At 47.8% G+C, this 25,598-nt stretch overlaps 1 protein-coding gene across 10 annotated transcripts in view; it reads right to left on the reverse strand.

Moving 5' to 3' along the window:
- The window catches only part of Rbfox1 (RNA binding fox-1 homolog 1), a 331,305-nt gene that overhangs the window by 220,710 nt on the left and 84,997 nt on the right, over positions 1 to 25,598 (reverse strand). The gene's annotated exons all lie outside the window — the stretch shown is intronic.

The following is a 25,598-nucleotide window of genomic DNA, read 5'->3' on the forward strand; positions in this document are numbered from 1 at the left end:
TGACTTCTGAAATGGCTTTCTTTTTATTCCCAGGGACACATCAAGAGCTGAGGGGGGGTTCATGCAGTATAGATCAGTCGGCCATTGACAGCGCATCAGACTTTGACAAGCTGCTTGGCTCCTTGAAAGTCTAGGTTGGGCTTGGGCCCGTCAAGGCTACGCTATTGAATTATTGACAGGCGCTCACCGTGGTGCAAGGGGAGAGAGAACCATAGCCTCAGCTCAATAAAGATGAAATGGAAACCCTCTCTGAAGCTGACTTTAGCACGTTAAAGGAGTTTTAATGGGCTGGTTTAAAATTCAGTAAGAGAATGCATTAGGCTGATTATATTTTCAATGGCTAAATGCAGGCACGCACACAAGTTTGGGATTCTGAAGGGTTTACAAATGAGTGGGGAGCCTGTCAGGATGAATTACCCCCTTCCAAAGGAGAGCAAGCCTGCTCTCAGACACAGTCCTTCTCCTGCCTTCTCCATTCTTCCTTCCGTCCCAGCACAGAGCTGAACTGCAAGTCTGAATGTAATCAAAGGAACCTTCACGGTCATTCTGGCCGCTTTGGCCTCAAAAAACCCAAACCATGGGCTAAAATCCACAGTAGCACTTTCTACCCCTTCACCATCCCATCTGTAACCACCATCTCCATCTCTGGCAAGAGAAAAGCGATTCCCGCATTAGCACCTCATTAGAGGACACAGGAACTCTCTGTAGCCAAAGTCCTCTGGTTAGCAAATTAATATTAACAATTCTGATTTTCTTATATAATCTTTTCTTCTTTAAATTTCCACCTGCCAAGATTTACTTGTATTTTAATAGCTGATGTCAGACAAGCAGCGTGCGGCAGGTCCCATCTCAGAACTATAATTTTAAATACAATGAGACGTGCATCAACTGTCGCATTGACATGCAGGGAATTATTCCACGTGGACTTTTAAAGTGCATCCTAAAAGCTTCAAAGACCCAGCACATTTTAAAAGAATTTAAATTGATGATCCTAGTGTATTTTTTTTTAAAGCAATTTGTCTAATGTGACCCTAAATTCATTTTTTCCCCCCTGACTTCAATTCCAATGGGTTGCCTCCTGTCAAATTGCAGAAAGGGCCAACCAGCACATCTAAATCTGGGTTCATTTGCCTTCTGCAAGATTATCTTTGCCAGGTCGAGCAGTATAAGTAAATCAAAGATGCTTCTCGGGGCTGCAGGAGTCGACTAATCTCCAGACAAATATTTAGAAGGCAGCTTTGCCTACTCTGGCCTTAATCGTTTCCAACTGATTTGACTTATTCTAATTACAGCCTTTATGTTATAAAAGCCATTTTTATGTTGCCGGGGAGCAGTTTCATTGCAAATACATGAAATTTTGCTGAGTTTCCGTTCCCATGTTGATTATGGAAATGGTACTCTGCAGCTTGCCTCTAATTAGAAAAACACACTGCGTGGAACGTCAACAATTTTTACCATTAATAACGTGCCGACAGCATCCTTTTGTCTCTCTGAACATCCTTTCCCCAGTCTGACACCCGAGAGCTGGGGATTCACTGGGCCAAGGAGCAGGACTCACTTCCCCTGGGGTTTGATGGGCAAGACCCTGCCCCCACCCCATAGTGGAAGCTGCCCATTTGGAGAAGAAGGATGCTAATTTAATACACCAGAAGAGGGAGTGGGGAGAGCTGCACATTCTAGCACAGCTTGGAGCGCGGCTTTGATTGCATGCTGACGAACTGGGAAAATTCCAGCAGCAGCAAAATGTAAGGCAGATTAAATGGGTCCTACTGCAAGTCTGAGGGTACTGTGTTCTAGCTTCTGGGGGGGTTCTTCTTGGTGTCAGGAGGTGGCACAAGACATTGATAGGATGCCAGCCAGGACGTGATGAGATGAGATCCTGGACCTGGAGTCAGAGCTCAGCCTCATGTGCCTCTCCAGGGCTTGATAGAGAAGAAAGAAAGAGTCCCTGAACCTCACCCGGCCTCTTGTTCTTCATCTCTAAGATGGGACTGCTCCTGGCTGCCTGGCTGGGCTCTTAAACTAGTGAACACAACACAGCGCCCCTGCATTTGAGGATACGTATTCAGCCAGCAGTTAGGGAGCATCAGATAACACCCTTGACCCTTGAACAGGCAACTGCACTTCCTGTGAAATACATGACATGAAGTCTGACACATACATTCAAATGTGCTGGTTCAAGTTCACCTACCCGATACCATTACCTGTCTTTGTAAATAAAGTTTTACTGGCACTAACTCACACTCCTCCATCTAAGCATGTCTGTGGCTGCATTCACACACAAACAGCACAGTTGGCAGAGATGACACCAAGTGTGGAATAGCTAAGATCTGGTCCCTTGGCCTGAGACAAGGAATCCTGCACCCTGAAGGTGCTGCTTCCCCAGCCTCAGTGGCCCCACTGTACCCATTAGTTGGATTCACAAAAGCACCCCTCTCTGGGCCTCGGGTCCTAGTTTCTGACTGCCGAGATGGACTGAGTTGGAGATTAGCCTTTGCCGAGAATGCTGATCATGCAGAGATCCTCCCCCCCCGCCACCCCCCACCCCAGAATCCCAAAGTCCATCTTTCTCCCAAGATTCTATCCCATCTTGGGAGCCACGGCCCCCTTTTAAAACAAGATCCCAAATGAGGACTCATGAGCATGCTGCCCGTGAGCCTCGTTTCTGCCCCAGGTAAAGGCCCCAGACGGGCCTCCAGGATGGGTTCCCAGGCCAGCCTCTGATCTGGCCGTGGCCTTCAGGACCAATGCCCTGCAGACCTCCTGTCGGGGTCTGGGGACTCATCTGACCCACTGCTGGAATGACAGCCCCTGCACAGTGGGAAAGTACAGGAAAAGCCAGTGGAGGGGAAAGGGGGCTTGGAGCCACCGGCTGCCACTGGTGGGAGGCAGAGGAATTCACGAGGGTGGCCTCCATGAAAGTCACCTTTGCGTCAACTAGAAAGGAGCCCTGCAGAGACAGTGGGAACAGGGCGGTGAGGAGGGGTCTCCCACGCAGACTGACTCCTGTAGCAACTGGGTGCTCTGAACAGAAGGCGGACTTCCTGCCGCAAACCCCAGCTCTGCCGCTTGCTGATGGCCTTTGGCCTGTTCCTAGGTCCAGTTTGTCACACATGCATCACTGAAGGCTTGCCATGACCCAGCCCGTGGTCACCTCTCTTACAAGTTAGGAAGCTGAGGGGGAAGCATGCGACTGGGACCCCAGCATCCAGCTGACCAGGGGGCCAGGGTTCAAATGTGGACCCTGGTCCCAGAACTCCAGGTCCAGAGCCCTCCACACCACGCTGCCAGCTGGTAACGAGACACAGAATGGCTGGGTGCCATTTTTAATTCAGGGGGGACGTTACTGTGAGACATTGTCTACGGCGAGAGGTCGCAGCTTTGACTTCGAGAATGAATAAACAACCAAAAAACGGTCACACCTCCCCCAGGTGGAATGGCTATGGGCAGAGACGTGAGGCTGGAATATTTACAGTGACCGAATAATATTTATTCAAAAATATTTCAATGGGCTAGATTAACGACAGGCTCATTTGGCTGGATTATAGCTTTAGAGGAAGGAACATAGAATTCATTCATGCAGTCAAGTTCTTTTGAGCACCGACCCTTTGTGAAGACTCGTGTCAGGCACTGAGTAAAACCAGGATAACAAAAGGCTGCTGGCCCAGAGAGGCCCAGGTGTGACGAGACAAGGTAAGAAAACAGGGTAGCCCATTCCACAGGGTAGAGTTCTGTGTGTTGTGTGCACCGAGAAATTCTCTGGCTTCTAGAGAGTCTAACACATAGTTTGTCATCATTATTAATTGGATTAATGGAAGAAAGAAGAATTAAAGCCAGGGTCTGGGGAAATACAGAAGTGTCTGGCCAATGAGCAGTCGTCATCCTTTTTCCAACAGCGAGGGGAATGGTGCTCTGCGCACCTTGTGCTGCGTCCACAGTGGTTACCTGGCAGCTCCGGTGAGGCCCTCTCTTCCTTTCTTTATCCACTTTGTGACTATTTCCTGCTCACCTGTTACCCAATGAGCCATAGTAGGCTCTGAGGGCAAGAGCAGGACAAAATAGGGGTCCTCCTGGCCTCCCCGAGCTCATTAGAGAGGAAGAGAAAAGTTCAATGCACGTAAAGTCTCTGCACACCGCTGCCTCGTTACAGGAGCAGAAGGCGCTGGGGGGAGAAGGAAAGGGGCGGGGCAGGGCTGCTGAGATGCGCTGTCCAGAGAGCACTTCCGGGAGGACTGTGCGGATGGGCGGGGGAGGGAAGGAGAGACAGCCACTGGTGCAAAGCCCTGGAGATCCCAGAGAAAAGCCAGGCCAGCTGGGGGCGGGTGAGCAGGGCAGGAGCAGCCAGAGGGGATGGGGCATTGCCTGTGTCCACTGGAAGAGCTCCCCTCTGCTGGCTCCAGGCCCCAGGATGAAGCTCATCACATCAGCACCAGGAGATGCCACTTCCCTTCCCTACAGTTCCTGAGCGATACACATCCGCCATCCATTCCCTGCATCAGGTCAGCATCCTGCCAGTGTGAATGCCTCCCAACAAAGAACATAAAACAGTCCTCTGCTGGACCGAATTTCTGCAGCATTCCAGGATGTGCCGTGCACTTTCTTACCACCTGACATGGCGTTAGTGGTGTTGCTCTTACTATTACCACTGCTGCTATCACCATCATTATTATTTTGGCCCTTGTAAAGGTGGGTAAGACTGAGTCTCAGAGGAAGCCAGTAGCTTTCAAGGAGAAAACAAAAATCAAACCTGCATACATGGTTTTTGACCTTCAAACGCAGGTTAACCCACTTGAACATGTGGTGTTTAACATTGGACATTAGTTCTCATAACCGACAAGACTTTGCCTCTTCAATAAAAAATCTACTCTGCAGTCACTGTATGCGGGGCACGATCCTGGGTCCTGGGTGTTAGAGAAACACGATGAACAGAAAGGATGCCTGGCTAGAAAGAGAGAAATGAACACCATTGCCACAAGATGGATTCATCATGCAAGTGCCCGCAGAAAACCGCAGTAATTCAAATTGGAGTGAAGGACACATGCAACTGGGTCTTCAAGAGGAGGCGACTCTTGGATAACCACTTAAAACATGGGCAAAAACTCTCCAAAGGAGAAAAGGGAGGGAGAAATTTCCTAAACTGTAAACAGACATTGGTTTTAGGAGCTCCTTTTAAGTCCAAGAACAGTTAAATTATGAAAAGTCTCAGAACTCAGTTCCAGATGGGAACCTTGTCCTGAAGGTAATGGGAAGCCATACATGGCTGCTAAGCAAGAGGGTGGAGGATAGAGTCCACATTTAGCAAATGCCCAGGCTGTCGAACTTCACTAGGGCTTCTCAAAGTAAGATTCTCAGACCAGCAGAACCAGCATCTCTTTGGGATTTGTTAGAATGCAAATTCTGGGGGGCCCATTCCAGACCCAATGAATCCAAAACCCATACTCTGCATGCCGCTGCCCAGGCCTGCAGCTTGGCCTGGGCTGACTGGGCCTCACTCTGCCTTCTCACTGGAGATGTGGTCCTGCTGCTGTTCTAGGATCTCTCTGAGGATTAGGGAAAAGAGGCAGCATACTCTTTTCTTGGTGTCAATGCACAAGACCAAGTCGCCCATCCAGCAGAGTGCACGCCCAACCTTGTTGGGAGAGACCCTCTCTGGGTGCGTTTACCAGCCTTCTCCCTCTCCTTTCTGGCCTTCCAATTGTGCAGGAAGCCACTGCTTCTCAGACCCTCCTGCCGCCGCTTGCAAACTACCATTAGCTAAGAGCGGGGCGAAGGTATCCAGAGGCAGTGAGCTAATGGGAAAACAGGTGGACTCAACTCAGCAGCCTGTGCCGAGGGTGCCCCCCGAGCTGTGTGTTAAGTGGGGCCTGGCAACTCCCCTCTAATGACCTCCTGTTAGCGGCAACTATAGGCAAATTGCTAGCGAGGATTAAGTGGGGAGACGATGCTAGGATCACCGTCAAGCAGGAAAAAAGACTCAATTTGTAAAGCAATCATGACTCAGTAATCATTCTTTAAGAGCTCTTCGCAGCCCTGTTTGCCTTGGGAAGGTGTGGACCCAGCCCAGGCCAGGGTGCCCCAGACCCCACCCGCACAGGTTTGCCTTGAGCATATTAAAATGATTGCTCTGTCAATGAGATAGGCCTCGCTATTAATAGAGCTTTGCCTCAATGGGTCTCTCCTGACATCCCAGGCCCAGATGTCGCCTTGAACAAATGCACAAGAATGTGCAGAAACAATTGATCTGAGCTCATGAATACAGCCAGTTTGTGTAAACACAGAGAACCCAAGGAAGCTCTGTGGGGGAATAAGATACATTTTCTTTATCTCTGTTTGCATAATATCCACGTGAAATAGACACAAAGTAACAAGGTGGTATTTTAAGAACTGTTATACAACAGTGTGTGCATGTGTGGGGGGGGATTGCTGGAAAGAAGATTCTCTTGCCCCAGTTCAAGAGAGGATTTCTTGAAAGGGAGGAAGGATCTTTTCCAAATGGATGAAGCTTTTGACCAACGAGGTGAACTGCTGTTCTCAAGGCTTAACAACTTTCTCATTTTCAGATATTTATCTGGTAAAGTTTGGAAATGGAAGAGACGAATCCCCGTCCTCTCTGGAGACAGATTTCCAAAACTTTGGGACAAAACAGGGAGCGGGACAGAAATAAGCTGATATTTAAAGTTGGAACATGACTCATTCAGATATAAATGTAATTTTAAGTCCTTCAAAGAAGGGCTCCTCTCCTTTGAAATTTGTCAGATATAAGCAGGTTTTTTAGAAGTTTCCTATTAGAGGATTAGCTGGAAGAGAGAGAGGAAGGGAGAGGAAGGAGGAAATGAAAAAGAGGAGAGAGAAGGCAGAACTCGGCAAAAGGCACTTTCACTATTTATTACCTCTCAAGTCTTAGTTTCTCCCATGGCAGGTTTATAGAAAGTCCTTGCAAAAAATAAAAATTCAAACCCCAATTCTCTCATTCAATCTGCACGTTCTAAACGAAGCATCCCACAATGTTCAAATTCTAGTATGCCGTACCAAAATACACTTTGAGTCACAATTTTACTTTCTTTAAATGTCCAAATCAGATTATTTCTCAACAGTATACAAGTTTTCCCTGAAAAAAAAAATATTAAAAAAACCCACAAAAATTAGCACTTGCTGTAGGCAGTACACTAAGATTTTTTTTTAAGTTCTCTTTATTTCAAAATAATCATCATTATGTGTGCTGTGCTAGCACCTCTACCTCAAATAGCATTCTTCTTTGTGCCCAAACTTCCAAGTATCTGGTTAGTTTGGGAACATAATGTTTTCTGTGTTTCTCTCCAATTTTACCCCATGAGTGGTCAAAAAATCACACTTGTTATCCCCAGAGGGAAATCCAGAACCTCAAGAAAAATTCACTGGAGACTCAAGGTGGTGGTCTGGCGGCTCCTGTGAGGATGGCTCACTTGTTTATATTTGTGGGATGAAGCTAGAGCCCAGGCCACATCTCCTTTCACATGCCCCTTCATGGCTTTATTATGCAGGTGCTAAGTAACAGAAGAAAGAAACACGTGGTCAGCAGGTCCTCTGTGGGCAGGTGTGAGGGAGACAGGATGAGTGATCATATTTGATACAATAAATCTGAATGTAAATTATATAAATAAAAACGATGGTTGCTCCATTTGTTCCTGTTTTCCCAAAATTTAAAAAAAAAATAGCAAAAACCTCTTATTACAGGAGTCCCTCTATCCTGGCATAATTCTTTCCCCCTCAAAATTCACTACTTAGAAATCTCCCAATGCTTTAAACACACACAGAGAGAGACTCAGAAGAAACCAAAGGGAATAATCAGCTTGCAAGATTTTTCCTGCCTTGTGCTTAAGTTGCATAAATAAAGAGAACAATTACTGTCAGATCCCTTTAGTTCTTCATCCCATTAGTTTCTTGGTACTTCAAGGTAATCTTTTTTTTTTTTTTAAAGGACTGCTTGGAATTAAAAGATTGACTTCAGCTAGGTGGACAGCGGGTGGAGACAACTTGGGTAAACAAGGCCTGTCCTCCCCCCCCCCCCGCCCCCCGCCCTTCTGCTGTCTAATTATGCTGATTTCCAGGAGGGGGGGTGGCTTTGAGGCCCAGGAAGGAGTCCTCCAGGACAGATGCAGAGACCCAGGGAAGGAAGTCGCAGCCTGGAGAGAGGGAAAGGAAACACTCTGCCGTTCCTTCTGCTCCTTTTATAGCTCCCAGACACATGAGCTGGCCAGCGAATCAAACCCAGAGTCCCCCAAATCACATGCACCAGAGAAACAGCACCAGCAGCAACTGCCAATGTCCTTCTGCGCCCACATTTGGCGAGAAACACGCCTTCCCGGGAGCCTGAAGGCATGCCTGGCAAATCAGGGGTACAGATGGTGACGGAAGTTTTGATGCAAAGTGTCCCCAGCTCCCAAGGTTACTCCAGGAGCCCCCAAGTCTGCCCCTGACTTCATCCCACCTAGCCGCCGTCAGCTGAGGCTCTGGCACCCCGACTATCTTTTAGGACCAAAGCCATGCAATTACCTGCCATTTCCTGCCATGTCTTTCTCTTTCTGTTTTGCAACGTGCACTGTGTCCAGAACCGGGAAGAGGAGATGTGATCAGTGAACTGCAGCAGCTGAGGGCGTGGGGGCGGGGGCCAGTTCCTCAGTAAACTGGTCTTGGTTTGGGGGTCCCTCCTAACAGAAGGCCAAGGCCGTGCTCAAAAGAAAACAGGGCTCCAACTCCCCAGGAGCCAGCTCTTTCCCTTCTCTCTCCCCACCGCCCCTCTCTCTCCAGCTTCTAGAGACAGAATCCCCCGTGGGAAGAGAGGAACTCACCCCAGGTGTGAAGCCAGCAGCACGAGGTTGGCGGCCGGGCGTCAGGGTGAGGTGCTAGTGGTTAGCTCCATGGGCTAAGGGGTGGGCCCGGGGTGGGGGGGAGAAGGAATGGAGGGGCTTGGCGAGAGGCAGAAGAAGGAAAAGCATCAGGAAGATGTGCAGAGGGGAAAAAGACAAACAAAACAAACAGAGGCAGAGGGGATGGGAAATTAATAATCCAACAAGCAGGTTCCCTCCGTGTTATTAATCACACTGCCTCGCCCGGGCTGCAGAGGCGCCCAGCTGCACATGGGAGGGGAGGGGTTTGGACACCATTGGTTGCCTCTGCTCAGTCCTATGCATCTCAGCCAATCCTCCCCGTGCCTTGAGGTACAGATAGATCAGGGCTGCAGTTACAAACCTTGCAAGATGAAAAATTGTGCTCGGTGGGTAAGGCATGGCTCCGTCCAGTTAATGCACTATAAACTTTATTTGAGCTGACTCCTCATTTGATCCCCCTGTGACGGGGTCAGGGAGCGCAAGCAATTCCACCCCAAATCATGCCATAATCGAATTGCTGCCTATTTCCCGAACCTATAATGAAAAAGGCAACCGAAATAATGCAGGTAATGTTGGCGGCCTCCCTTGCCTGTCGGACATCATTACCTCCGCCTGCTGCCGCCATTTCCCCCTCTCTAACAATGAATATATTTCACAGCCCACTTGCTCTCCCGTGTGGGTGGCACGGTGTAGACACCTACATGATAGGGAAGGAAATCTAAAACAATAAGCCTGCTCTAGAGCACCGTGCCCAGCAGCCCCCTGGTGGGAGAGGCAATTTGATCAAAGCGCTTCTTACACGTGTGTACACACATGCATACAGACACATGCGTGTGAGGACACGCACATGGAAATACGGTGTGGTCCAGGGGCACAGGCGCGGCTAACACCAACTCCATTTCTCTTTGTCTCTTTAAGTCCCGGCTCCCATCACCTGCAGCATTAATAACTGGGAGTGGAACTCCTTCATCACTCAGATGCTCAGGGAGTTTGATCCTATTTTCTCCCTCTGAATAAAATGAGACAGATGTGGCTTTAGGGACCGGGGATGAGATAAAATAACATGCCTACACTCCCTACCTGGAAATGTCTTTTAAGTGCCCGCTTCCCCTTCAAAAAAACGCTTTCAAAAACCAACACCCTCTCTTTACATGCCCTTAAAAAAAAAAAATAGAATTCAGCATCCCATGATATTTTGCTTCTTGGAAAAGTGCTGACAGCGGCTGGATGCAGTGGCATAGAAAGCCGGAGCCACAAAAGGCACAACGTGGAGTTTTATCTGTGTGGCTGCCCTTTGGGGGAGGCCATCTCCAGGCCAGCAGAGATGTGGCACAGGACGCCCAGGGTGCCGCAGATAGGGAAGCTGTGACTGATCTCGCACCCTGGGGGCTTCCGGCCCTGTCTTTTATTTCTCCAACTTGTAGGTTCGATTCACTCAGAGCTGAAATTGTAAGACAGCAGGCTCCTGCCTTAGAAAACTGGGCTGCACCTGGCCATATTGCTGCTAGTGCGGCCAGTACCACCAGACACTGGGACTGTGATCGAACCCTGGGAATGTGGGCATTCACAGAGGCATGAGTGCAAGCACCCAGTAAGTGGGGGAGAAAGAAAAAAAAAAAAACTACAAATGCATGTAGTGTGAGACTCATAAATAGGAGACACTTCAAATCAGAAATAATGAATGTCCAATAGAAATATTTTCTAACACATCAATTACAATACAGATCCCCCACCAGTTTTCCTCAGTTCACTTTTATTCTCTGTTTTTTTTTTTTTAACATAGGATCTATACTCCACATTTTTTTTTTTTTATTACACATAACTTTCCTGGTCAATAAACTCATCTTCCCTGTCTTGGCCCTCACTCTCACAAGGAAAACCAGCCTCAGAAACCTCAGAGCCGCAAGAATAGGCAACAGTCAGGAGAGCTGGTCAGGTGAAGGCCTGGGTCTCCCCTTTGGGGTGTGTCAGCCTCGTGGAAGGCAGGACTACATTTTTTTTTTTACTAAGATACAGAGAATCGGGAGTACACGCTGATGCACATGGACAAAGTATAATTCTTTGAAAAACTCAGCACTATGGGCTATGGAGAACAGATCTTATAAGGAAAAAAAAATCAATATAAAGAAAAAATGTTCTAGACGTAATTGAAGTCATACATTTGTACACGACTTCTGCTATATGCCCAATTACTGCTATTTATCAAAGAGTAGACAACATTGAAACTGGCAGCATGAAAAACAAATTTTACTAAGTCAGTGGGGGAAAAAAATCATCAGAAAGAAAAGAAAAAAAAAAGATACAAATAATAAATAATTCAATATTCTCGAGGAAAGCTCTGGCGGAAAAGGCCTGGTTGATTCAAACATCAGACATGGGTCCTGACAAGAGACGTATCGATTTAGACCATTCTATCATCATTATTCCAGCCGGAGCCCGTCACAAAAGCTTCTCTCTTGGCTCCTGTTTTTATTGCTGTAACTACCAACCTCCTTCTTATACCTAGATCTCTTTGAACCGGTATTCATTACAGCTTAAATCTTAAGCCTAAGCATAAAATGATAAACAGATTCCGTGTCTCCTGCCTGCAGAAGGCAAGGGCTTAGCTTCCTTAAAATCTAGGAGGACGAGAGGCTACTTACAATCTGCCGAGGATTCCCGCACTCGGTGGAAGAGGGTCATGTGTCCATCTGTGTAATTACCAAGGCAGAATATTTAGATTGGAGGGAGAGCGCCTATCCAGAGCAGATATTCCCCCACATCTAACAAAGAGTTGCCAAATGCTGAGCGGGGAAGAAGGACAACAAATGTAGCCTCATTTGTTACTTTAAAGGCGATGAAAAGAAACACTGACCTCGTGTATCTGTAATGGTTTCATTTCTTTTCTGCCTGGACTGGGTACCCAAACCGTACTTGTTCTTCCAACCAAAACAGTAGAAAGAAAGTGGGGGGGGGAGGGGGATGGCAGGAAAGGGGGAAGGAAAGAAAGAAAGGAGAGAGGGAGGGAAAGAAGGGAAAGAAAGATCCTTTCAGGTCAGCCCAGAGCACTAAAATACAGTGGTATAATTAGTGCAGAGAAACGTGCCCCCATTAGGCATCTGGAAAACGCAGAAGTATTTCTTCCGTGTTCGATGTGTTAATTACAAGCAGATAGGAGGTGCCACGGAAAATTAACAGTCTCACAGAGGCTGGAGGGTTACACAGACAAAGCAGGGCTGCCGGAAGGTCAGAGAGCAAGTCGATTTTGAAGAAAGATAAAAGAACCGTCCTGTCCGTGACGGGCAAGGGGAGAGGCATGGGCCCTGTTACCATCAGTTAATTAGGCAGGAGGTCCGAGCCTGCACACGCCACAACGTTCGCCTGGCAATCAGATTGTTATTCCAAGGTGCAGGAGAGGCAAAGCCCCGGTGGGCCTGATGAGGCTCCCGGCCCTCTGCCTACTGGAGCACTGGACGCCCAGAACCAAGGAGCGAGCCGGGGGCCTCTGAAATGAAACAGCCCCCACCTGTTTGCTGCCCAGATAAGGTTCCAGGCATCAGGAAGGGCAAACAAGACAGCGAGCAGGTAGACATGATGAAAAATCTCTGTGGGTCTGCAGAGGGGCTCTAGAAGGTTCAGAGGCCGACTTTACCAGGGAGAGAAGGAGGAAAAGAGGAGATAGACAGAGAAAGAGAGGAAGAAAGAGAATGAGGACATGGAATCTGAGCCCTAGAGCCTGGATGATCTCAACAACGCCTTTTCCTGGGCTTGCAAGAAGATTAAAAACTCCCCGATTCTAAGCTTTGGGTGAAGCTAAGATCGTCCTATAGTAAAGGGCAGTTCAGCCAAAGGCTGGTGTGGTCCTTCACCCCCAGTGGCACTGACCACATACAAATGACGATGTTGATGACGTCACATAAGGAAGATAGAGTGTTGGGCACAGATGCGTGATGCCTCTCCTCTAGCTTGAGGCCTGACTCCCACCCCCAAGGAGAAGGGTCCTCTCCCTTGATGGGAGGGCCTCTGCCCAGCATGGCAGGGTAGGAGCCAAGGTCATCTGCCACAGGAGGTGCCTCGTCCTGTGAGCATTGGAGAGGAGCCCCCCACACAGGGTGTGGCCCTCGACCTGCTTTGCTCCAGGTAAAACTCTTCTTCTGTTAAAACCTTTAACTCCCGGGGGGGCCTGGAGGTCTCTGGGTAGGAATCAGCTGGCCTTCTGTGTCTGAGTCCTGCATCTGTGGAGTCAACCAACTGCTGGTGGGAAATATTGGGAAACAGTGGCACTTACTGTGAACATGGGCAGAATCTTTCTCTTCCTGATTCCCCAAATAATACAGGATAGCAACATCTTACATAGCACTTATGGTGTGTGAGGGGTCATGAGTTATCTGGAAATGATTTAAGTTGAGCAGGGGCCGTGGGCATTAGGATACACCATTTTACAAGGGAGACTTGAGCATCCCTGGATTGCTATTGTGGGCACTCCTGGAACCCCCTGCCCTTGACACTGAGACAACAGTACCGACTGGCCCTTGAAACCTGACTTCAGGCTCAGTGTGGGCGAGGGACCAGGTTCACCTGGAGGGAGAGGCGGAGTTAGGGATGGAGGGGCAAGGACAGGCAGAGAGTCCATAGGACATCTTGACCTCCGGTAACCAAATGTGATGGAGCCTCTCCTGGAGAATTTCCACACAGTGGCATCTGCAGCCTGCCTGGGGTGAGCGGCGGAGCGGGGTGCAGAGGCTGCATGCAGGGGTGCCCTGTAGGTCTCATCTCAGCCTTCTTGGCCCCACACGGCTGCTGCACAAGGGAGATGGGAGACGACGGGGCCACTGAACAGGAGAAGCCAGAGGGTGTCCAGCTGAGTCCAGGGCTGATCTATGACACGCACCCATGCAGAGAGGTGCAGAGCGCAAGATCTTCACACACTCCCCGACAACGTTCTCAAAATGGAAACACTGTAGAGGAGAAGGACAGACGGACCTATGGGTGCCTGGGGGTGGGGGAGCTGTGACCATGAAGTCTGGGATCCTGGTGATAGAAGGTCCAGTGTGTCAACTGTGGTGGCCACCACAGGAAGGAACATGGGTGATGGACCACAGGGGATTGTGCGTGTGCGCGTGCATACACACACACACACACACACACACACACGAGTACATGGAAAACTGGTGAAATTAGAACAAAGCAGATGAACTGCTTCAACGTCAAGGTCCAAGTGGTGATGTGGCACAACAGTTACGCACGGTGTCACCAATAGGAGAAAAGGGGTAAAGGGGAAGAGGGATCATCTCTTTGCTTTATTTCCTACAACTGGGTATAAATGGACAATGACCTCAAATATAGAAAATCCAAGTGCTGGAGTCCTGTGCTGGACTCCCATGGCCACAACCTGCCAGTCCTGAGTCCTCAGACAAGCAACTTCTCTAGTCCCCGATTTTCTGCTATAAAATATGAATAGAAATGCTGCCTCCTCCAAAGGTTGTGTGGGGGATTAAATGAGATAATATGTGCTGTGCACTTACAACAGTCCCCAGCACTTGGCAGGACTTCGGTGCCTGCACTGTTAGCAGCAGCAGACTCACTGTCATTATCACATACTGTCCAGACACATGTGGAGAAATGAAAACATGCAAAAGGCCGAGTTACCTTTCACTCTGGCATTTTCTTGGAGATTAAAGTGTGTCTATTATATAACATATCTATTATATATGTTCTGATTTTTGATGAATGGGTGCTTCAAAGAACTAGTACTCTCCAAAGTGCATCATGGGCAAAGACCAGGAGGCTGTCCTGCACAAGAGGGACCGTGTAGTGCCACCCCTCCCCAACCATATGTTTATAATAGGCCCGTCTGGTCCCCAGGGGTCCCTCGCCACCCGAGGATGAACCCAGGTTCCTGTACATTCCTCCTTCTTCCTTAGCGGTCAGCAGAGGCTGGGGGTGACTCCAAGCACTCAGTCATGTCAGCTAAGCACTACGGGGAGGAACAACAGGGAATAAAAGTCTCTCTTCTGATCAAATTAGTTGGGCATGGATCAATAGGAAGCTTTGGCGTGTCCGTAAGCTCGGAGTCTGTAGATTCCGGGCACAGAGTCATCTAAGAGACAGAGAGAGGGAGAATGAGGGGAGAAATAATACCTACTTCCTTGGCACAGAGATTTCCTTTTATTGAATCTGTCACTTCCCATTTTGGTTAACAAACTGCAGAATGCAGCTCATCGTTGGGCAAATATTACAGCTCGCTGGAACAGGAAGGGCCAGCAATTGTTTCAGATTGGGGCCACAGTGAGAGAGGGAGAGAGGGAGAGAGAGAGAGAGAGAGAGAGAGAGAGAGAGAGAGAGAGAGAGAGAGAAGCAGGACTGGGCCTCCGCCTGTGGTGGGGAATTGCTCTGCAGAGCTGAGGTTCAGGGTTAAAAATGGGGACAGACTGAAGTTTCATTTCATTTCTTCCCCTCCTAAATTCTACTGGACCCAGAGATGTAGCCAGCATTATTGGGTCCAAAGTTATCACAGGAAATGTATAAAAAGGACAGTTCCATCTTCCCCCAGAGAGGACACTACATTTGAGGTTGAATAATTTTGGAAGGTAGAGTCCGGATTTGTTTCCTCTCAATGCACTACTATTTCCTCACACTAGAAATGTAAAGTGGAAGTTATTCATGGTTGAGACACTGGGCCCTTGTCGTGCTGGGACTCACCCAGAGCTCCTTGGATGGGCATGGGGTTTTAAGAGAGCAAACAGAAAAAAATACTACCTTGGGATGTTCCTGCTTCTTGACAAAGTTAAGTGTCCTCTATGCTTTCGTATGTCACCCAAAATCACAGAGGTAGAAAACAGAGCTGGGTGTGGGACCCAGGGTGGACTCCAGGCATCTCTTCCGCCATGCCTCCTGACTTTCCACCAGTGGACCAAGGGGTTGTACGTCTCTAACTTCTGAGAGAGATTAGTCATTCTGAGGATCATGGATTTCAAGGGTGCTGGCTCATAACTGCCCTCTGCATCGACATTCTGGATCAGAGTTCCAATCGGTTACTAGAGAATACCTACTCATCCTGGACTATAATGCTAGCTGGTGGCACCTGACATTGTCCATCAGATTCACCAGAAGACTTTAAAAGCCCAGCTCCTACCCCCAGGGGATCTGAAAGTATAAGCAGGATGTTAAACCACCAGATGGGGCAATATTATGAATGCAAATAACAGTAATGAAAGAATTGGGTCTTTGAATCTGGCTGGCCTTTGGAAATAAAGGAAGTCTGCATCTTCATACACCGAGGCTGCAGAACATAGTAAAAAGAGCCGTGGTGGCTGTTAGATGGGACCATGTAACCCCTTCAAGACTCTCTTTATTTACAATATAGGGTTGGCATATTCTCCCTCCCGCCTTGCAGTGTTGCCATAGGAATTTAAACCATGGAGCTTGGGATATACATGAGCCTCATGTATGTTGGTTGGGAAATCAAAGTTTTCCAGGAAAAGAAAACAACACTAAAGATGACCACAATAAATCTGTGTTAATTTGTGTGGTTCACATTAGAGAAGGCCAAATTTGAATCAAAGATTCATTTACATGGTTTCTGCCTTTATTTCCTGAATATCATCTTCCCAGGAAGACCTCTGGTGACTGACTCCCATATTCTTACCCTATTTTTACTTCTTTATGTCACCTCCCATGGCCTGGCCATTTGTGATACGGGGGCTTTTTTTGTGTAGTGCGTTCTGCTGGTCGGCTCCAGGGGGCGAGGACCCTAGCCAGAGCCACCTGAATCCCACGTGGCACATGGACACCCAAGGCACACACCTGCTGGTAACCAAATGATAGCAAATGGGCAGGTTGGTGTCCACCACTTGGACTGGGTTTTCCGGATGCTTGTCAAGCATGCAAGCTCTCAACGCACTCCCTGGGTTGATGAGTCAGTCTCCGGAGGCAGCATCAGGGACTTTGATTTCCTCCCACTCTGTAGGTTATTCTGATGGTCAGTCACCAGCACCTAAGGACCAAGCTTCTCAAGTCAGGACCCTAATGATTGTTGTATCGCTGCCACATGCCAGTCTCTGTGCACATGGTACAGGCATCCCAATTAAACTCACAGAAGCTGAACAGATGAACGAGAACAGCCCCAGCAAACATGCCCACAGACTTCAGGAATCGTGCCTGAGGTCACTTGGCTACTAAATAATGGAGCTGACCCTGGGACCCAGATCTACACAGCTGCAAGGAAAATACCCTTTGGTTAAACTCAGCTCTTCTCAGACCAAACATTCTCTGTTTCCTATTCGAATCCTGGCCACTTCTGGTCTCACTGAGGAAGACATCATGGAGATTCAGTTTAGATCACTGGCATTTTGATGTGTCAGAAGAGAAACAGCAAAACTATGGGGGAAGGACCGAGCCTGGAGCTTAAGGAGGAGGAGCATGCGGGAGCCCCCGAGCTAGTGGGAGGGAACCCCAATAGTTTCCAAAACCTGGTCCTCAAGCCAGAGGCACTAAAACCACCTGGGGCATCTTGAGAAATGCAGACCTTCAGTGCCCATTTGCAGGCCCACAGCAGCAGGACCTCGGTGACTGGGAGGGCCGTGGAGGAGTTCTAGCTACACTGAACCAGGGGAGGTCTGTTAACTGCTTACTGAATAGCCTTCAAGGTGGAGCTGTGTGTTGGCCATCCTCAGAGTTCCAGTTTGGTGGCAAGAAGCCAACATTAGGTGGTACCCAATCTCTGGGGACTGTCTGTACCCCTAATAATCAGAGAAGTACAAAGAGAACAACTACAATGAACAAACAAACCAAAACTCACAATACTTAAGCTCCATGCAAGTGCAGAACTATCTATGCAAAGCATGGACACTGGTCTACACTTCTGTCCACCCCAGAGAGGAGGAGGGGCCCACAGAAGAAACTGTGGCCTGGTCTCCTGGGTTTTCACCTCAGGTTTGCTACTTAGTGGCCTTGGTCAGAGTCCTCATTTCCACCACAGTTTTCACACCAGCGTCTCCAGTGGAGACACCTTCGGTTCAATGAGCCAATCAGCACAGATTCCATGCGTAGCGCACCATTCTAGACCAGCGCAATCACCCAACACCGACTAGCTGTTGTGTTCCCAATTAAGCTGAACTGTGTGAATGTGACATTTATGTAGGTTAACAGTTGCCAAATGCCAGTCATTCCAGATGCTTCCATCCATTACCACTATCGTCTTTCTCCTCCTCCTTCTCCTCCTCATCATCAAAGGTAGCCATGGAGACACAGCTGAAGACGTAACTGAAGCCACCCTGGAAGGGGGGACATCCAGCTGTGCCCCGATCCTCCCTTGGGTCTCACTGTGAAAGACTCAGGCTCAGGCAAGGGACAGAGCCTCCCTCTGTCCTGACCCTCCACTCACTGCAGGCACGGTCCTGACTCCACTTCTCCACACTTGATTTTCTGCACTGCCAGGCTGTGCCATATCAAAGCAAAGGGACTAAAGACAGATTTCACAGCTCCTGACCTTCAGCAAGGAATGCCCAGGAGCAAAGAATGAATGAAACATGATGAAGTTTCATGAATTTTTCTAGAAAATCTAACTTTCAATGAAATCGGGGAGGGAGGGGGGGTCAAGGGAACAGCCGGCGATAGAAGACCCGACCCGTGGTGATTGGATTACATCCCATGGCCTGCGACTCCTTATTAAGGCCATCCAAATGAATGTAATGTGCGCCATGCACACATACATATTCAGCGCACATGCGCAGGCTGCTTAGGAGAGTGGGAAATAATCGAAACAAGAAACAATTGGCAATAGCTTTTCAGCGAAATTGTGTTCAGAAGGAGCCCTGTGTTGTTTTCTCTGCTTTCTGCATTCCCCGACAATGGAGAAGGGGAAAGAAATGCCATTCTATAACCACTAAAAATAAATACTTGTGTTATATTCTGTTGCCTTCGCAATGAATAAAACAGGCACGCGGGTTTATAATATCAATTCACAGGGCTCTTTCTGCTCCAGTGAACTGTTACTGAACGGTTCAGAACAAAGCTACAGGCAGATCGGACGAAGCCCCTCTAACAGGGCTGACATTAGGCTCAGCCTGATAAGACCACATCAGAGAGACTCATTCTCCAGACCCTGTGATCCCGGCAGCCCGAGACGGAGAGGTCCTCCAGCTCCCGGAACCTGATCACAGGCCCGCTCTGCTGATCTGGCTTAGAGCGACAAGGCGGCTCCGGGTTATCGGGCTAAGCTGAGGAGTGCCAGCCAATCTCGTGTTCACAGTGCATTGAGACATGAAGGGAAGCCCGGCCCAGGATGGGGGAGGGGCGCCAAAGGAAAAGGAGAAAAGTTCATTGGAGACTCAAGACACAGTGCTCAAGTGAGGATGCGAGCACTCGCATCACTCCCCCCAGGAAGGAGGGTTCGCAGCTGGGGACTGTTTTGAGCCTCAGGGACACTGGGCAATGTCCGGAGACACTGTAGTGGTCCCACAGTGACCACAGGGGCACGGATGGGTAGAGCCCAGGAGTACTGCTAGGCATCCCACTCTGCACAGAATAACCACCACCGACAAAGAGACACAGCATCCCAAAGGCCGATGGTGGTGAATCTGCTGGAGGAGACGGCCCCTCTAGACAGCCCCTCTCCAGCGAAGCCTGATTACATTAGATCATCAAGTCAGTTATCAGCAACAGCAATCTCAATAGTCCCTGGATCAATGGGCAGTGCAGAGGGGACAAGTGGCAGGAATTAGTTACTTCTCAGCAGATCAGACACATTGTTATAATATAAGGAAGGATATTTGTGGGCTCTTTTTAGAGCCACACTGTTTACTCCCATTCACTGCAACACAGTGACAGTTCCGAATGGTTTACTGTGCTCTCCAACACACCGTGACTTTTAAAGAAATTTTCAAGATGAATACAGTCACTGTATTAAAAAATCTCTGCTTTTACTGTCATGTGCAAGTCAGCACGGCAAAGCACAATTTATCTCACCAAACATAGCTTGGGAAAAAAAAAATCTAAACAGTTTGGAGGGTCTGCCTCAATTATCTTCAGATTGTTATAATTTGCAGTAAGGTCATTAACGGGGAGGCTATACAGACTGGGATTCAGAGAATGTGTCTGTTCTGACACCCAAGGCAGCCAGAGAGCAGGGTTCTGGTTAATCAAATTTTCTGTGACGTCATTAGGGAAGGTTTGCGGCCTACAGTGGTCTAAAGCCAGGTAACCCGTGTGCTGTCTGTGAAGGGCCAGACAGTGGACAGTTGAGGCACTGTGGGCCATGTGCTCCTGTCATGATGCAACTCTGCCACTGCAGCACAAAAGCGGTCATCGAGGGTGGGTAAACCAATGTGTGTGGAGGTGTTCCAATAAAGCGCTGTTTAGGGAAACAGTCTGCCAACCAGAGTTGGCCTCAGACCAGAGGTTGCCCAACCCTGGTAAATCAGCAAAACCTGTTATGACCCTGGAGCTTAGCTGAAGAGACAGGTCTCTGAGCCTGTGCAAGGCACCCGGAAGACCTGAAGTCCCCAGGCTCTTCCTCTGCATGTTGACTTGTACGAAATGAAGGTGAGTCTTTTTTTTCTTTTCTTTTCTTTTTTTTGGTGATACAGGTATTGAACCCAGTGCCCTCTGCCACTGAACTACACCTCCAGCCCTTTTTAACTTTTTTAATTGAGATAGGGTTTAAGTTGCACAGGCTGGCCTTGAACTTGTAAACCTCCTGCCTTAGCCTCCCATGTCCTTGAGATGATAAGCATGCACCAGGATGCCCTGCTCTAAGGTAAGTCTTAACAGCAGTTAATATAATGGGCGTATTATCATATTTTGGTGGATATAAGAAGCAGTCTTTCTCCTGTGTTTTCACTGAACCCTGCTTTTACATGTCTTGGAAGAACTAGAACATGGAACACAAACTGAGCCATTATCATACCATATATCAGGCACCAAATAGGCTGAGGATACAAAGATGAATTTAATTGATAGTAACCCCACCTGCCCCAGAGCATAGTTTATTTTCTGTGCGATCTTTTTCTGCACCATGCATGCTCATCTGTGTGTGTGCATGCATTCTCTCTCTCTCTCTCTCTCTCTCTCTCACACACACACACACACACACACACACACACACACACAGCTGCCCCTTGTGCGATCTTTTTCTGCACCATGCATGCTCATCTGTGTGTGTGCATGCATTCTCTCTCTCTCTCTCTCTCTCTCTCTCTCTCTCTCTCTCTCACACACACACACACACACACACACACAGCTGCCCCTTGAAAATAAAATTCAATATTTTTCCATCCTGTTTTTTGCCAGTATCACTGGCAGTGGCAGTAATGAAGCAGGTATGGCAGGCAAAATATTGTATTTCTCCAAAAGATACCATAACTTAGTCCCCACTTTTCCCGGCAAAGAGACTTTCCAGATGTAATTCAATTCAGGATCCTGAGGTGGGCAGATGATGCTGGATTTTCTGGATGGGTCCAGTGTTATCACGAGAGTCCTTCAAAGACCAGAGGAGAGATGGCTATGGAGCGAGCGTTGGAGAGATTCCAAAACATTACACTGCTGGCTTTGAAGGTGGAGAAAGGGGCCACCAGCGAAGGAATACAGGTGACCTTGTGAGGTGGAAAAGACCAGTTATGATACCTCCAAGAGAAACCAATCCTGCTGACACTTTGAGGTTAGCCTAGAGAAACCTATTTCATAGTTTGGCCTTTATGAATTTAAGAGTGAATTTGTGGTGTTTTAAGCCCCTAAATGTATGGCTATTTGTTATAGCAGCTGTAGGAAGCTGATACTGTTGGTGTTGAGGAATGATTTCTCACATGGGTGAATGGTTACTTTGGAATACAGGAATTTTGAGGGGCAGGGAAATTCTGGATTCTGGGAAGTTTTAATTTTATTTTTCTTCTAAGTGCTTTGGATCCCATTTTTAACTGGATGGTTCACTTAAAAGCAAGATTCATAATTGGGATTTCTTTTGGGAATGCACGTGGACCCTCAGGGGCACAGGGTGAGACAGTGATGGAGACACCAATATTGAAGGGATTGGATCTGGTCTGAAAATCGGGCTCCCACACTTAGCAGCCAGGTGACCCTGAGAGAGGGGCGCATGTTCTCAGTTTCCTCTTCTGTAGTGGGGTATAATAACCCACCCTCGGCACTATTTCTGTGAGGGTTAGAAACGACATGAGCAATGTAATTGGCACACAGTAGGCCCACAGCAACTTGAAGCTCTTTTCCACTCCCTCATGGGGCATTGTTTGGCCAGGGCATAAGGTTTCAGTGTCTCGACGTAGATGAGCTGTTCTGGAACAATCACAGTCTGTGAGACTTTTTTTTTTCAATCTGTTTTGGAGAATGCGATCAGCTTGCCAATAAAGCCTTCATCTCTAGAATGGAGTTTCTCCTCTTTCAGTGTTATTAACATCTGGGGACAGACAATTCTTGGGTGTGGGACCTGCCTGTGTATATTGCAGGATGCCTAGCTGTAGCCTTGGCTCTACCTACAAGAAGTCGGTGGCATCATTCCTCAATGTCCCACTTGTGACCACCCACAATGTATCCAATCACTGCCAAATTAGCCCTGAGTCCACCATCATACCTGTATAAGGATCACGGATCTAGGCTGTGACTTCATTGTTGCAATTACAGAAGAATAGAAAAGGGCAGAGGATCGGGTCGTGGGAAGCACTGCCTTTGGTTAACAGGCAGAACCCCAGTAGCAGGGGTTCCTTGTGCCATTCAGGCTGACTGTCACTCCCTGGTAACACTGAAGGCTGACACAGGGACATCTGGGACCAGGCTTGGAGACCTGGAGCAACAGAGACAGTGCAAGAATGTGTGGGCAGACCCACACTCACATCAGCATGTGTTGATCTGAAATGTGCAGCAAGAGGCAAGTGCGGGTGGCTTGTTTAAGCATGCAAGGGCGAGGGCTGTTGGAGTCAGCACAAGTCTCCTAATTGCCGCCTTTGGAGAAGCCCGAGTTCCAGAGCAGCTGCGAACACACTTTGCCCGGAGCTGGGCTCTGCTCAATGTTCTCTGGCAACACCTGGTGGAACAGGGAAAAAACTGCACAGTGCTTTGGCTGGAGCAGCTGCATCTGCTAATCTCATCACAGCTGAGGGCTTTCCAGAGGCAGAAGAGGGTCTGCATCAGGGATGCAGTCGGAGTCCCCGCCTCTGGGCTGGCATCAACCCTGTGCCCTGCTAATTTTCACTGCTTCCCATCTCTACTTTCTCAAGCAGAAAACAAATACTGCTGTATCGTCAAGAGTTTTCTTGCTAGGATGAGGAAATAAATTGCAACTGCAGTCTCACTGGAGAGTTTTCTATAGGAGGTGCCGAGAAAGCTCCTGATGATCGCCCAGCAATTTAGCAAGCAGGCTGTCTTCGGCATCAGAATCACACCCTTCCGGGTTATTACTGCATCCAAAATGGCATCCTCTGTGATTCAGCAGGCATCTTTACAACTGTGGATAGGATCTTCTCTACTCAGGGGAACAGAGATGAGAAAGGGGAACCCCAAAGCAGATATCTACCCACAGGGAAGCATTACATTAGCCCATATCTCCACGCTGGCTGCTACTCCTCCAGCAACCCGTCACATCTCCGGACAGCCTGCATTCCATTTTGCATGGGTAAGAAGGAAATGCCTAGCTATTGAGCATTCTACCCAATAAACACATGGCAGGAGGCAGAGCCTTAAAAAGAACAGTCAGCTTTGTTGGGGGGAAATGCTCTGTTAGAATCCACAAGCTCACTCCACGCATTTCCAAGACACAGGGAAGCAGGGCGTGGGCAGGAGACAGGCTGCTTTCTCCAGCTTAGGTTCTGGTCACTCATGTGCAATCGACTTACATTCTTTAACCCTTAATTTCCTCAATGTATCAGGAGTAACAGTGTCTACCCACAGAGATCACGCACGCCAACTGCTTCACGCAGTGTCTGCAACCCAGTCAGTGCTTGGAAAATGTGAGCTGGGGCCACTACCCTGAAGCTCTAAGAAGCCATTACTGCACGTCAAAAGTTTGGGACCTGCCCAGGAGGCCAGTAACCTGCAAGGGGACATCAAATAAATTTCCATCTTTTTGTGTTTCCCTTGCCTGCCCAAACGGAGCAAATGCTATTAAAATTTATTTAACTCAAAATGTCATTGGTTGGGGTAAGACCTGCTAATATTTGGTTAAAAGATCCAGTGCAACATAAGACATTATCACACAGCCAATGTTATTAGTTGGGCACCTATAAAAGGACCCTGAAGAATTATTTGGAGGTGTCTCAAAATCTGTGCTGCAGTCACAGACCGAGAAGAACTCTCTGGATTTGAGTTGCCCTGGTCAGATGGTAGGAGAGTGAAGACTCAAGTCAGACACACACAGTGTAGTCAACATGAAAGGGGGTCAACAATGTTAGTCACCAGGGAAATGTAAATCAAAACCACAACGTTAGGGTGGCTATTACCAAAAAGAGGAAAGATGACAGGTGGTAGCCAGGATGCAGGGGGAAAGGAACCCTTGTGCGCTGCTGGTGGAAATGCAAATTGATACAGCCATATGGAAAACAGTATGGAAGTTCATTTAACAATTAAAAATAGAACTACAATATGATCTGGAAATTCTGCTTCTGGGTATTTATCCAAAGGAAATGAAATAAGGATCTCATGAAGATGTCTGTATCCCTATGTTCATCGCAGCATCATTCACGATAGACAGGACATGGATATGTATCTACCCACAGGCAGAGGAAAAACAAAGCCACAGATAAAAAATATGCAATATTATTCAACCACGAAAAGGAGGAAATCCTGTCATCCTGTCGTTTGGAACAACATGGATGAACCTGGAAGTCATTCTAGGAGGAGAAATAAGGCAGATGCTGGCAGAGCAATGCAGTAGGATCTCGCTTACATGTGGGATCCACTAAAGGAAGATTTTGGAGAAACAGAGGGTAGAATGGAGGCCCATCAGGGGCAGAGGGAAGAAGAAATGAGCATTAGTCAAAGGGAAAAAATTTCAACACAAGATGAATAAATTCCAGAGATCTAATGTACAACACAGTGTCTATGATAAATGTGTGTGGTGAACTAAAAATTTGCTTGGAGAGAAGATCTTAACTATTTTTACCAAATATATAGGCACATATATAGATATGTGAGGTGATAAATCATACTGAATATGGTGATCATTTCACAATGTATACATAAGTCAAAACACCAAGTTGTACATTTTAAATAAATACAGCTCTATTTGTCAATTACATTTCAATAAAGCCGGGGGGAAAGTATTTAGGTAGCCCAAGGAAAATCAAGTCCCATTCTATGTCTGGATTGTATCATGACTATGTCGCTGCTGGCTCACCATTTCCTTCAAGGTCAGATTTTCAAATTTTCCAAACTGTTTCCTGAACTGCTTTCAAATCTGCCTGCTTCTCTGGACCATGGTTTGCCCTCAGTAGCATCAAATCAAAGGAAGACATTTTCTTTTCCTGCGGTGGTGAAGGTTGATGTTGAGATTCAAAGTTGTAATGTTCCTATCCAATGGTGTTCTCAAGGAGTGGGGGGCTTCCTTCTATCAGTCACATTCCACAAACCATTTACCATACTGTATGCCAGTGGCTGTCCAATCAGGCTCATCTGAAATACGGCACTTAATAGAGGGGACTCTCACGTACTTAGCACTGGAAGGTACTCATATTCTAATTATGCATAAGGATTTGGAAGCCCAGGAGAAACGTCTTTCTATGACACAGTTCAAGTACTTTGAAGTGTCTC

Source organism: Marmota flaviventris, chromosome 19 (genome assembly GCF_047511675.1).
Source record: "Marmota flaviventris isolate mMarFla1 chromosome 19, mMarFla1.hap1, whole genome shotgun sequence".
Taxonomy (NCBI): Eukaryota; Metazoa; Chordata; class Mammalia; order Rodentia; family Sciuridae; genus Marmota; species Marmota flaviventris.